Source organism: Phalacrocorax aristotelis, chromosome 14, assembly GCF_949628215.1.
Source record: "Phalacrocorax aristotelis chromosome 14, bGulAri2.1, whole genome shotgun sequence".
Lineage (NCBI taxonomy): Eukaryota > Metazoa > Chordata > Aves > Suliformes > Phalacrocoracidae > Phalacrocorax > Phalacrocorax aristotelis.
In genome coordinates this window covers 7,879,022-7,892,201 of record NC_134289.1, presented here as the reverse complement: position 1 = coordinate 7,892,201, position 13,180 = coordinate 7,879,022, and the positions used below count along the sequence as shown (strand labels likewise).

The 13,180-nt window shown below is 39.2% G+C and overlaps 1 protein-coding gene across 2 annotated transcripts in view; it reads right to left on the bottom strand.

Moving 5' to 3' along the window:
- Positions 1 to 13,180, bottom strand: part of ANK3 (ankyrin 3) — a 375,938-nt gene that overhangs the window by 330,172 nt on the left and 32,586 nt on the right. The gene's annotated exons all lie outside the window — the stretch shown is intronic.

Below are 13,180 nucleotides of genomic sequence, written 5' to 3'. Positions count from 1 at the left end.
GATGACCTAACATTAGTAGGGTCTACTGCAGAGCAACCCAGAGACCATCACCACTTTGTAGCAAAGATCTCAGGAATACAGAGACTGTACCTTACAGAAAATACAATGAGGAGCATCAGAATCAGAAGTATGAAGTCACAATACACATTACAATTGATTAATGTCACAACACGTTTCACATCTCACAACTGACCGATGTCACAATAAGCATTTCACATCCCATAGCATAATGATGCATCGCTATCTCACAGGCATATTACACATAGCAGTTGTTTTCAAACCAGGGTCCTACATAAAATATCTGTGTGTCCTGGAAGCCTGTTCATATAGTTTCTCTAAACAGATCCGTGCATCGTCATGGTGCAAAAGATTAAGTCCCTCAAAAAGAAAAAAAAAAATTAAAAGGGTGTGAAATACTAAGATGCTAGGCAGAAGGAAACGGCAAACCAAAAGCCCACAAAGCCCCAAAAGAGCATGACACCCCTCCAGATCTGCCAAAGTCTACAGATAGGCAAACAAACTGCAAGATGAAGTCTATGAGGGGAAAGAACCCCAAACCAGTCAGGGTATCTTCTTGATCTACTTTCTAAAATAACAAGGACAGAGGTAGACCATGTTCTTCAGCACAGTCTAGTTTTAAGTGTCTTGGTGGCTTTGCATTTGAGGTGCCACCCACACTGCTTGACCAAATCCTTTTCAACAAGGAAAGTAGTCAAAGACTTGACTGTGTAAGCAATGACTTCTTGGCAGGGGTTGGGAAAGAGGCCAAGCAGATTTCACAGAGTTACGACAAGTCCCCAGAACCTCTCTGATCTCTGCAGAGTTAGGACTATCCAACTGTTCAGTTCCTCAGGTGAAAAAGCAGGAAGTTGAACCTGCCAATCTAATGAGACACTGGCTTCTTATGGAAGTCCATCTGTCTCAACTCTCTGGCTCAAAACACAAGAAAACTTAAGGACTGAAAAAATGAATGACAACAGGACTCCACTAAAGAACATTATTCTACTTGCTCTCATATTTACTGAAAATATAAAGAGACTTATTTATTTGGTGCAGCTGTTAACATGAAAAGTAGTTTTTTATTTCAGAGGTTGTTTGTGGTTTGGGTTGGGTTTTTTCTGGTTTTTTGTTGTTGTTGTTGGTTTGGTTGTTTGATTGGTTTGGGGTTTTTTTTTTTTATAGTATTTATGCCTTTCCACAAAACAGTTGCTCACATTGAGGTGCTTAATTTCCATAGCCATTACAAAACATTTAGCTAAATCTTTAAATTGCAGCCACATCTCTTTCTTTGTGAAAAACATGTAGTACTGCAAAATTTAGCTGGAATGACTATATGCTTGTACTGTCATTGACTGCCCAGACTGAATATCAACTAAGCAAAATAACCGCCTTTGTTATAGAACAAGCCCCACTGAAAGAGCACTGCCTAGAATTTCTTGTTCCCTGTGAAAAACTAAGCTCAAGAGATGCATACACTTCCTTTTGGTTTGTGTCACAGCAGGAAAGATAACTTTTTTGAACAGTGGGAATTCAGAATTAACTGTTAACAGTATCTATATAAAGCTCAGCTAATTCTCTGCGTATCATATGAAAATCGAAAGAGTTCAGAGTATTTATTTTCCTGAACACATTCTGTCCAATAACTCCAATAACGACGAAAAAATATTTTTTTATAAGTCTCAGTTCTTACTCCAAGATTTAATTTGAATACAAAACCCTTTACTAATAATCAGTTAAAAAACCCCAAATAACAAATAATGTTGTTCAACTGTTCATTAGATCTTCTCACCATAAAGTCAAACCACATTCCAGTTCAGTAATTATTTGGCTATAATTCTAAACAAACAACAGGTCTGCCTCTAATTCCAGTTCTAATTCGTGTTATGCAAAACATTTACACAGATCACTCAACAATCCGTCCTTAATGTACCTGATGAGGTCTTTACAATCCCTATGAATAATTCACGTTTCCATTTTGCCATTCTCTCACAGCATAGAAAGAGCAACTTGAATTCAGTCATGGCTCTAACTTCGAGATCTGAACACCACCAAAAAACGGTCAACAAGCTCAAGGAGAAATTGCTATACAAACCAATCTACTTTCCAAATGGAAGAATTAAATAGTCCTAAATATATCCGAAATAACAAACCGGCATCTGAAGAGATTGGCCATATGCTGAACTGTCACTCTCCCATACTGAGTGATGAATTTAGATGCTAGTGTAGCTGGCTGCTTACTACAATACTGTTCATGTCACTCGCATATGCTGCTTTGGCAGTTATTGCAGTTTTTTGTAAACTAAGCAGCACATTAAATTTGAGAACAATTACAGACCACCTAAAAGCACCAAATTCTTGCCCAATTTCTATGGAACTGGAAGAAACACTACAAGAGACTAGAAATATATGAAGGGTAATTGTTGTACCTTTGCAATCTGCATGATGGAAAGCATGAGAAAAATCACGACAGCTAGAGACACGAGTCCAGTAATCACTGTTTTCTGTAGTCTCTGCAATCTGTGCAGTTTCCTGTAATCTGCGTGTGGTACTGTAACGCCTGTGGTATTGCAAATAGAACGTACAGAGGGAGGAGAAACATTCACCCATAACGCTTTGGGAATATATATCATGAATTTAACCAGGTAGTCAGTACAAACATCTCACTGATGTGAGCACTGGAGCTTTTCTCCATACTTGGCATGCAGGTAAAGGAATCCAGTAATTAAAGAATTATGAGAGTCACCTAAAAGGAGATAACAAGAGGCTGCAGGGTAACACACGTACAGAAGTAATTAAATGCTTATAGTGATGTGTTTGTATCCCTAGACAAGATTCTGGTTACTGAAGAGTTGTGCCTCAACAAAACCATGCAAGTCAATCCTTGGAGCATTGGTATTGGAGCAAAAAATTGCCAGTGTGTTTGTCGTGACCAAAAGGACAAGAATACCTCGCCGCTCAACTCTTCATCATGTTTCTTACACTCCACAGGAACGTCAGTCTCCACATTATCAGAATTTGCATTAGGAACAGAGTGTTATTTTGACGACTCTTGAACTTCGTAGTCAAGGTTCCCAGCATCATCACATTCAGGCATCTATAAATTATTTTCTGATATATTAGAAGTTGATGGATTTGGATTGTAGATTTGTGGTGAGGGGAGAAGTGGAATATATCTGTACTTTCAATAAACACAAAAGTACTTGTAAGGTACAAGGAGTCCTGTGAACGATGGCATTTTTAATAGGCTGGACTCTTCTTGCTCTTGATTTGTTTTCTCATCCATTTACTCCCAGGCTACATTGAAGTTTCTGTAAATGACAGCACTACAACACACAGTTCTTTCTGCAGGTGCCTGTGTGTCTTATCTAATATACAAGCAGAGCTTGACAGAATACAGATGTACAGCATCCTGCCCTCCCTGGAAATATTTGGCAACAGATGGTTAAAGGAAAGTGTCACAGCACAAGTTTATGCCCATGATTATTCTGCTGAGCGGTGCTCTGATACATGTGTGTGCGTGCATCTAAATGAAATGTTTCTATGTGCACATAGAGGTGCGCACGGTTGTGCATGCTGTTTTATACAGTACTGGCTTTAGGTTGATTCTTATGAAAGGGCACCTGTAAGTCTAGAATAACCGACGTCAATGAAGATGTTAGGTTACATTTTCAGATAGTGTAAATACCATTTCTGAGGAAAGAAATTTAATCACTTTTCAGCTTTAAAAAATTTGGCTCCAGGTTAGGCATCACAAACAAGGTCTACCCTGTCATTTGCTCCATGATGAGAATGGATTAGAAATATCAAATGTTTCCAGTTACCTGGAACAGTTGCTATAACTCCTATACATGCCAGCCACCACCAGTTAAGCTGGAATATCAATTTAAAAAGCAAACACAAAATTTTGGGGGCAAAAATTTGGGGACCTACCAAAGTTCCATACATTCGTCAACACCACCTGCCTCGGCAATACATCAGGCAGTCAACACAAAAGACCTTTTATGAGACAGAATTATTTGGTTTAATGAGTCGCCAAAGAGAATCACAGGATACCAACAGCAGCAGAAAAGGCATTATTACAGGGCAGTCAGCAACGTGGCAACCAGTAAGTACTAGCTAATGACACACAAACAGATATAAATACTTTCAGCAACAGTAAGAGTCCGCTCAGCCTCTCACACTGAGGCAGAATCTTATTTTCTGCATTCTCCAGGACACTGATCTGAACAGTATGGACTCCACCCAATCGTTCTCATGAGAGAGAAGGAGAAAAAGGATATAATACTAAGGGTTGCTTTACAGCTCGAACAAAACAATACACATAGCCACACGTAAAAGCTTTGGTTAATCCAAAAATGAAAAGACAAATTTGATAACAGGCTTCTGAAGCTTCACTTTTTATGACACAGACAAGAAAAGTATTCACCACCTTCAATAGTGATTCAAATTAAACACAATATTTGCCTGTATTGTTGGTAGAACACCCATCCTAGACAATCCCATTAGACAATCTTTTGGCTTACTGCGTTTGCATTTCAGATATAATAAGAGCTAATTGTGTAACATCACTGGGAGATGTTTCAATATTCCTGAGAACGCTTTTTTTAAGGATACACCTTCTAGTCATGTACACCCTCTCATACACTACATTCTTTACACTGAAATCACATGGGAGTCTCAGGGGCTCAGGTTTGTCCCATCACACACTTTAACACAGTTAACTAAAATACAGAAAACAGGCCTAGATGTATTAGAAATTCCTTCTGAAAAATTTGCATATTTCAAAGACTACTAGTTTCCCTAGCAGTCCTTCAGCTGATGTATGAATTCTGAGGAGCTCTCTCTCACTCAGAACTGGTATGTTTTAAATGTTTAAATGATGTACCTAGTCCCATTTCAACACAGGCTTTTGTAGCATTTTAATGACTTTCCATTTAGTAGCAAGAATCCAGCAAAGGGGATACAAGTGCTATTACTGGTAGCTAATGGATATTCTCCTTTAGCTCAATTGCTGAACTACATTTTGAATAAAGGGCTCAATTCCCAAAGGGAACAGCCTCCTTTCATTACTGTCCAACACTAAGACTAAAGGAGAACTCTCCACAAGTGGTAAGTAGGGGCAACGTTCATATCTATTTCTAGGTTCCCACTTATTAGAGGATAAAGGCATTGTATAATATTTAATTTATGCAGGTTACATCCAATACTCCTACAGCCGGACAGATTTCCGCATACTGTCCTTTCCTATTCCTATTTTTCAACAGCCTTTTATTCAAAGCATTCTTCTGGAAAAAAAAAAACATTTAAGGACTATATAGAAACAGCAGAAAATGTTATCTTTTTTGAGCTGTCCCACTCAAGATGTGCAACTACCTCCCAGCTGTGCTGGTATGCTTGTACAGTGTGTCGCCACCTCAGTGACCTGAGCCACGTGCTGCTGCACTCACACGGCTTCCGAGAGAGGGCTGCAGCACACGGAAGCAGATGAACACTGGTTTTGACTCAGCTATCTGCTTGTCTACATAGTTCAAAGGAGTGATGCGAGCTCCAGAACCAAGAGCGCATATGCTGTAGTTGGCTATCAGACAGAAGTCGCGTTCTTGCTCAGCTTTCAGGGTTCTCTCAGTAACAAAAGAAACTCTCATATGATTACACTTTTCCACAGATGTAGAGGTGCCTCCGTGATGCAGCTTAGCGCTGCTTTAAAGCAGGACTGCTGCAAGATTATAATCTCAGTATATCTCTGTATCCATGCTTCACCTTAAGAAAGGGTTAAAACCAGTGTTGGAAAGGCACATACTGCACCCACCACAGGCTGGAATCAGAGACGCCAATCCTGTTAAGGCTGCCGTTGGCACAGGCAGCACTCTGAAGACTAGCTTCAAAGCATTGCTCCTCTGCCACGGGTATGCAAGTCTGCAACTACTGCCACGACAGCAGACTACAGAGTATTTTTACTCAGCCACCACTGCTGTTGGAGATACGTATCAAAGTTATGAGTCACCCATTTTCTGAATTCTCTCTAGGTAACTGCACACTAATCAATAACATATAGCCTCAGCTGCTTCCTCTATGGCCAGGACTAGGCCCTTGTGTTCCTCCACACATACAGAGCAGGACACTTCCACAAAAGTCAGAGTCTGAAGTCCAAGTCTTTGAAATTACTTCATTTTCTTGTTTTCTCTAATGCAAGCCACACTTCTTATCTCACCCCAGCAAGGACTTAGTGAGAACTTGGTCTGTTCAGGTCACACATTCAGGAAAAGTAATTTTCTGTCTCAAGAGCGGTCATCTAGGAGACCACTCAAACCATGTGAAGTGCCACCAGAGACACCAATGCACTAGCCAGTACTTACAGTTGTTGACATCTATCTTTGAACTTGCATTGTAGCAAGACTTTTTAAAACATGATTAGTATTTTGACTATTGATGAAATGGCATTATCATCTTAATCAGCAATTTACTAACAAAAGGAATTTTCTCTTAAACAAAACATTATGAAAACAAACAGAAACTTCTCTCCCAGTGTCATAATAATATTACATGCCTCTAATACTCCTTTAACATATTACAAGACTGTATTTCTAGTACATTAAATAGTTTAAGCTGTCTGGGTTGGTTTAAGCTGTGCCTTTTTCTTATTTTACAGCTCCAGTATGTCAACAACTGAACACACTATTAGTTTGGATTTAATTGCTTAATTAAAAAAGAAAAATTTCTTTCCAGACTCAAGCTGCTGCCTTCCTAGGCAGTAATAATCTGTACAGAAGTGCCGTCTGTATTAGACAATCTACGCGTTAGCCGAGTTAAAGACTTGTAAGTAGGCACAGCATCCAGTTTAATATTTCATTGCAATCTACTGATATGCTAATTAACAGCTAATCAGAAAGTTCCTAATAAGTATAACAGATATTTAGATTCACACTTGCTATTTTTAAAAGCTAATGACTTATAGCACACAGAATGGTGAAAATAAGTCATCTCATGCCACACAACTTGCTTCAAATATTTTGCAGACAAGAATAATTAGCTTCTACTCAAAATACACTTGTATGAGAGTATCATCAATATTAGGACAGCAAAAATAGTGGCAAAAACAAAATTTCATGGGCATCATTGCATAAGGTTGTATCATTACCAAACTCCTTCCCCTCAGCCCAGGCATAAAACCCTAATATTTATATTAAAAGAAAGAGCTCACATAGAGTGTTAATAATGGAGTATGATTAATTTCATACAATTCACCCTGCACAGTTATCAACAGAAACCTCTGTATTTAGATATGAAAAGAATAAAGCCCATGGTTCATTCATTGATTGGAGGGGGGAATATCAAGAGAAACCAAAATAAAAACTAGAAAATGGCTCGGCCACAACTGAATGCTGAGCACTTCCTGTCAAAGATCTGGATCACGTCCCGGTCACATATAACTTCCAGCTGCATCTATGACTTACCTAAAGAGGCTTCCAAGTTCAAATCATGGAAATGACAAGTACGCCACCTCCCTCTCTAATACATCAGGTTACTGGTTTGTAACCTGCCATCCCCAGACGGGCTGTATAGAGAGTTACTGATCGCATCCATTATTCTACCAACAGTCACTGCACTTATGGCTATATTGTTATTTAATTGATGAAGAAACTGTTGACGAAATTTCACCATTAATACATTTAGCAACAGCATGCTTGCCAATACTGGAAGTGGATTAAAAAGTGCATTAAAAGTGTTCATGTAACATGCTCATAACAGGTTTACTTGGCATACATCGGTGCAGTCACAACTGATTGCTACAAACAATAGTTATCTGCAGTGACAACTGAAGTGATTATGATAGGCTACTCGAACAGTTTACGTTACGTAAATTAAATGTAACTTTTCATGTGAACGCTTAAGAGTTATAGTCTTCCTGGTAGAGAATTCTATATTGCCTAGTAGAGAACATTCTATAAGAACTGTTCATACTCTGAGCAAGCATTTCAAATCAATTGCTTATGAACCACCTACAGACTGAAATTTTTTCAAGACTAATTTTTGCTTTCAAACGACAAGAAAAACAGAACTCACAATTTGAACTTACTAGGCAATAGCTTGGGTTATTCAGTTATGCAACTGTTACGTTTCTATGTAAAAGATCACAGACAATAGATTTCCAAATAACCAAGCATCAGCTATGCTTGCAAGGTTAGGTGAAGGGCACAAGAATGCATGTTGAAGCACAATGCATTCTTATATCACGTCAGATATTTTGGACTGTCCTTTCCATTCATACATTAATTCTAGTGCCTCAGGAAAAGGCCCTCCACAGGCAGAGCCTGAGCATGCCCCCTGGTATTTCTGACAGAAAATGAAGAAACTTGCCAAAGCTCTCTTCGGGGAAGCTCCAAGCTTGAGTAGTGTTTTCATCTTCCTAACTACCATCACCAAAACTGCAGGCTACAGTCAAGTCAAGTCAGGATGGCTGAAGTTTTATCCTCTCCTCCTGCATCGTCCCTCCTCTTAATCTAACTGGGACTAAATATAAAGGATAGAAAGAAACAGAAATACCCCTCCCACCCAACACTGGCAACACACAGAGGTAGAGTAGAAGTGCTACAAGCAGGTGACGCCAGCTAAAAACTCCCCCAACCCCAGTGCAATTCTGGCAATTTATTCCACAGCCTCAGTTCCTTTAGAAGTGTATGTTTCCAGACTTCCATCAGTTATTATTAATTTCTCTAAACTAGTTTGCCAGTCACTGGGGGGAAAGAGTGATAGAAAAAAGAATACATAAAAATGAGCTTCCAGTCACTTTTTTCTGCTCCGTTCTCGATCTATATAAAAAAGCTGCTTAAGTGCCTGTTCATATTAGCACAGCTCTTCATTGTGCACATTAATCATACTTCACTTCCCGCCTTTTATTTTTTAATAAATCAGTGTCATAAAAAAATCCTTTTCCTTTTATTACAAAAAATCTACCTAGAATAAGAAAGGACTGCATGAAGAATCAATGGTAATCAAGACAAAAAGAAAGCCTGTCCTGGCCCTTGCAGATAACCACCTTCGCACTCATTGATTCAAAGGAGCCAGGTGTTTAACTGTTGTTACACCTACATACAAGTTACAGTGATTAAACAAAACTGGCAGCTGATTACTAGATGAGATTCTTAAGCCATTGCAAAGCAAAACTGCACCAATGTTGAAAAAAAAAAAAAAAGATTTTTTAAATGCATTCACAAATTTATAAAGCAAAAGTACATTCTTTTCCCCTCAGTGTATTTCCTCTTTTTTAATCAAGTGCTTAAAATCATGCCGCTCTTATTCAAGGGTACTGTGAGATAGCATTTTCAGAAGTATCGATGCGATTCAGGCCATGCAGTCTGACTCAGTTTGAAAGCAAACCCAGTTTGAAGAAATGTAGAAAAGACAAAAAGCATTAGCTTTTCTGGCTGTCAGCTTTCAGTATGTTGAAAGACAGTGTTGCTTGAAAACATAACTCAGTTGTTTGATTACCAATTGACATTTAAGTTTGTGGTGTTCTCTAAGCGAGGGTATCCAAAAAAGTATTTTTCGGCACAGACATTTGAAAAGTAAGACAGCTTACAGAAAAAGGACTCCAAGAAATATCAGAAATTCTAAATGCAGTCGGGAAAGAGGCCAAGAGATCTGTGCAAACCCACTTTATCAACTTAAAGCAAAAGAATAAGGCTATGAGCTGATAAAGTGATTTCTAACTTTTAAATCTTAAATAATTTGATTCAAATTAAAAGTTTTGTTTGTTTTAAGTCAGTGTTTTTATCTGCTAACCACAACAAGGAAACAATCAGAACCATGATGGAATTAACATACCCTCTAGGGCTGCAGGAATGATTTATGGCTAAGCAGAACCAAATTCTCCCAGATGTGTAAAGTCACCACTTCTCAGGAATAGGGCATTATCATTTTTTGAGATTTGATTTTTTAAATTGGACAGATTTCTACATCCCATGCAACTGTATATTTTTTCCAGCTAATTTCTATGGCTGAACAACAGACAGGGGATGGGCGCCTGTACAGGGGCCAGTCAAGCTGATCCATCTAAGCAGGCTATGCAGGCATATTCTTCCCACTTGTGAAAGCATAGCACTCCACGGCTGTTAGACCATTTCAAAAAACAGCTTTATCATCAGCTCCTTGACTGGGTACATTACATGAATTAAAATAATGTACGAGTGGAGAACAAAATCTAAGACAAGTGAACAGCCTGTCATTAGCAAGGAGCTGACAGATGTTAATTTGTCTACCACATTTCTAAACATCTCCAGCATCAGAACGAGTTCTCCAGCCATGGATGGAAAACTTTACTGATACAAAAGATAACTATTTACAGTACTGCTCCCCACCAGCAATAATACCTTGCTCCCTAAGCAGACCACAGCAAGCTGTGTGCCAGCAGGTATTTTGCTTTCTCTTCCTAAAAAAAAAAAAAAGGTTCAAAGACCAAAATTCTCTCTCATGCACTTAATTGTACACAGACAGGTTGTTACTGCTGAAGGTCACTCAAGGCAGGAGCTGCAAGCTCAGAAATGTTTCGGATTCAAATGCAGATGCACAAAAGAACATATGAAAAATGTAAACAGCTCAAACACCATAATTTTATTTTAATCTCTTTAGGGGTCAAGCTATCCCCTGCTGCTGCTTTTTGAAAACTATTTTCCTGAAGTCCAAAACTACGCTGTGTTATACTGACCCAATGGTCCATATTAACCTCTGGAACACATTTGCAGTGCTAATCACCTAGAGATAGGATGGTACTGTTATTTAAAACATTAACACTACCCTAAAATCATCTTAGATTTACCCAAACAGATTTGCTAGCAGATCTGCTGGAGGTACATAATGGTGGAGGTTGCCATGGGAACACGGTACAGCTACACACTTTGCCATGGCAACCAGCCCTCCCTGGAATACTAATGAGTGCCCATGGCAACGCGAAGCTGAAGACAAGATGTCTGGAGACCAAATATTTCATGTATCATTTATAACAAAAACTATAAATATATTTGTACATTTTCTGTGTGAGATTCGATGGGTTTTGGAACCCTGCAAGGTGTTACATATGCAGCAGCATTGCAAAGTGTAAAAATTATATGGCAGTAGTATAAATGGAAAATCCTATTTCAAGGCAATGCTATGGTTGAAGTTCAATCCAACAAACAACAAAAAAATCTGTAGCCAACACACCCAAAGTCTGCACCGCCTTGCACGTAAGCACTATCCCCGGCCCACGATGTAACAGTTATCTGTACACAATGCTTGCTGTATTCTACGTCCACCAAAAAGGTGCAATTCTTCCCCGGCACAGAATACTGTGTTGAGCTTGTACCTATTCTCCATATGGCATCTACTGCAGCTCCTCTTGCAAGGACAGAAAGCATTGCTTTGGTATTTCAGAAAAGGCTCACAAGACATCCCTGTTACTTTATAGGAACATTCCAGCAGCTCAATGCATGAGCAGTGTTTTTCATTTGTTTACAGAAGAAAGGATCCACTGTTGCAAGTTACACATCAGAACAAAGTGTTGGCATTAAAAGTGATAAAATTATCATTAAGTGACATCTGTTGCAATTTTTTAAAAAGGCACTCTGCAAAGATGAGTTTCAGGGAACTTGCTAGATATTTTATACAAATCACCAAAATCTAAGACATTTCCAAGTACCCTGCCAACAGCTGCCCATCAGTTAAAAGAGAGGTGGCACAAGCTGGAAAGCCGGTGCTGCTTGTCCCAGGAGCGCTATGTGTGATAAGGTTGCATCGAGAGACAACAAAACTTTAGGTTACAGATGACTTCCCAAGGACCATGAGTGCCAGGACTGAGCTCACACCAGCAGCGGAGAAACCAAAGGTAATCGCACATAAGATTTTCACTCATTATTTGCTTTTATAACCTAGGGCTCATTCCAAGAGCTCCTGCTTGAAAATATAAAAATGAGGTGTTAGGTACAAGATTTAATTTCTTCTCTCCCTCACAACATCCATGACAGAACATCCAAAACATGTATTTGTTAGCCATCCTCCAGGTGTAAACAGATCAGCTGTTGCTTTTCCTAAATGACAGAGCACTGAGGTCAGCAAGAGATATAGTATAGTCAGTGTAAATAAATAGGATTTGTGTAAGGTATTTCACAATAGCTTCATGGTTGCAGAGCTTCTCAGGTGCCAGATTCTCACCGCTTTCAAGTGACTGCAACAACTGTTGCTGTCCCAGGGGTAAAAACCACAAACCACTGTCCCTTCAGTAGATCCTCTCAAGCCTAGAAGAGGCAGCCCCACATGACAGAAGTTACTTTTCTGACCTAGATCAAATTATCAGTTATACTCACCCATCTCATCTGCTTTCCGCTTGTAGAGGCCAGAAGGAACAAGTACACACACTTACGAGTGCCACAAGACAGGGTTAAATAAAAAATTAGCCTGCATTCCTGACAGAGAATTATCCCACAGCTGTACCCGACACACAAGTCATCCTCCAGTTTGCTGAAGGAATGTCAAGAACAAGTAAACTGGAAAGATTTTCCTTCATCTGGGGCAAAGTGTTACAGAACAGAGAGACCTCGGCAGCAGCACAACCTACAGCATGAGACTAACCTGGAGTCACCTCTGGCAAATCCCTCTTCTGCTTCCACATACTGCTGGCTGTGGCCCCAACGGACTGAACACGCGCACACAAACACATAATATTAACTCATTGTAACCACATTCAGCATGATCAAATTAGTGTAAGCACTGCCTATGATTACATTAAGAGTTTTCAGTGAATTGCAGAAACCTGTTAAGTAGCATGTTCGGAGAGTTCTGAGGAAAAGGTGCGGGATGAAATAGCAACACAAAATGCAGACCATGATATTGAATTTAGTATCTATTTCCTTGAAGAAGTATCACAGGACAAAAAAAATTATCAAATTAACTGAACATTTTTATTTCATAAGCTTCAATTAGCACAGATTAAGTCACAAACAAAAAGATAAAAAAGGCAAACTGCTTTTTTAAGCAGTTTAACAGACTTCAGATTAACAAAGTACAAACACAAGCCGTGGTGGCCCTTCAGGCACCTAAGCTCCACACAGAGCAACAGAGCTTGCATTATTTTTGTGATAACACACAGCATTACTCAGTGCAAAATTTGTCTTCTTGTATCCAGCCTGGTTGCACAGGACTGAATCCA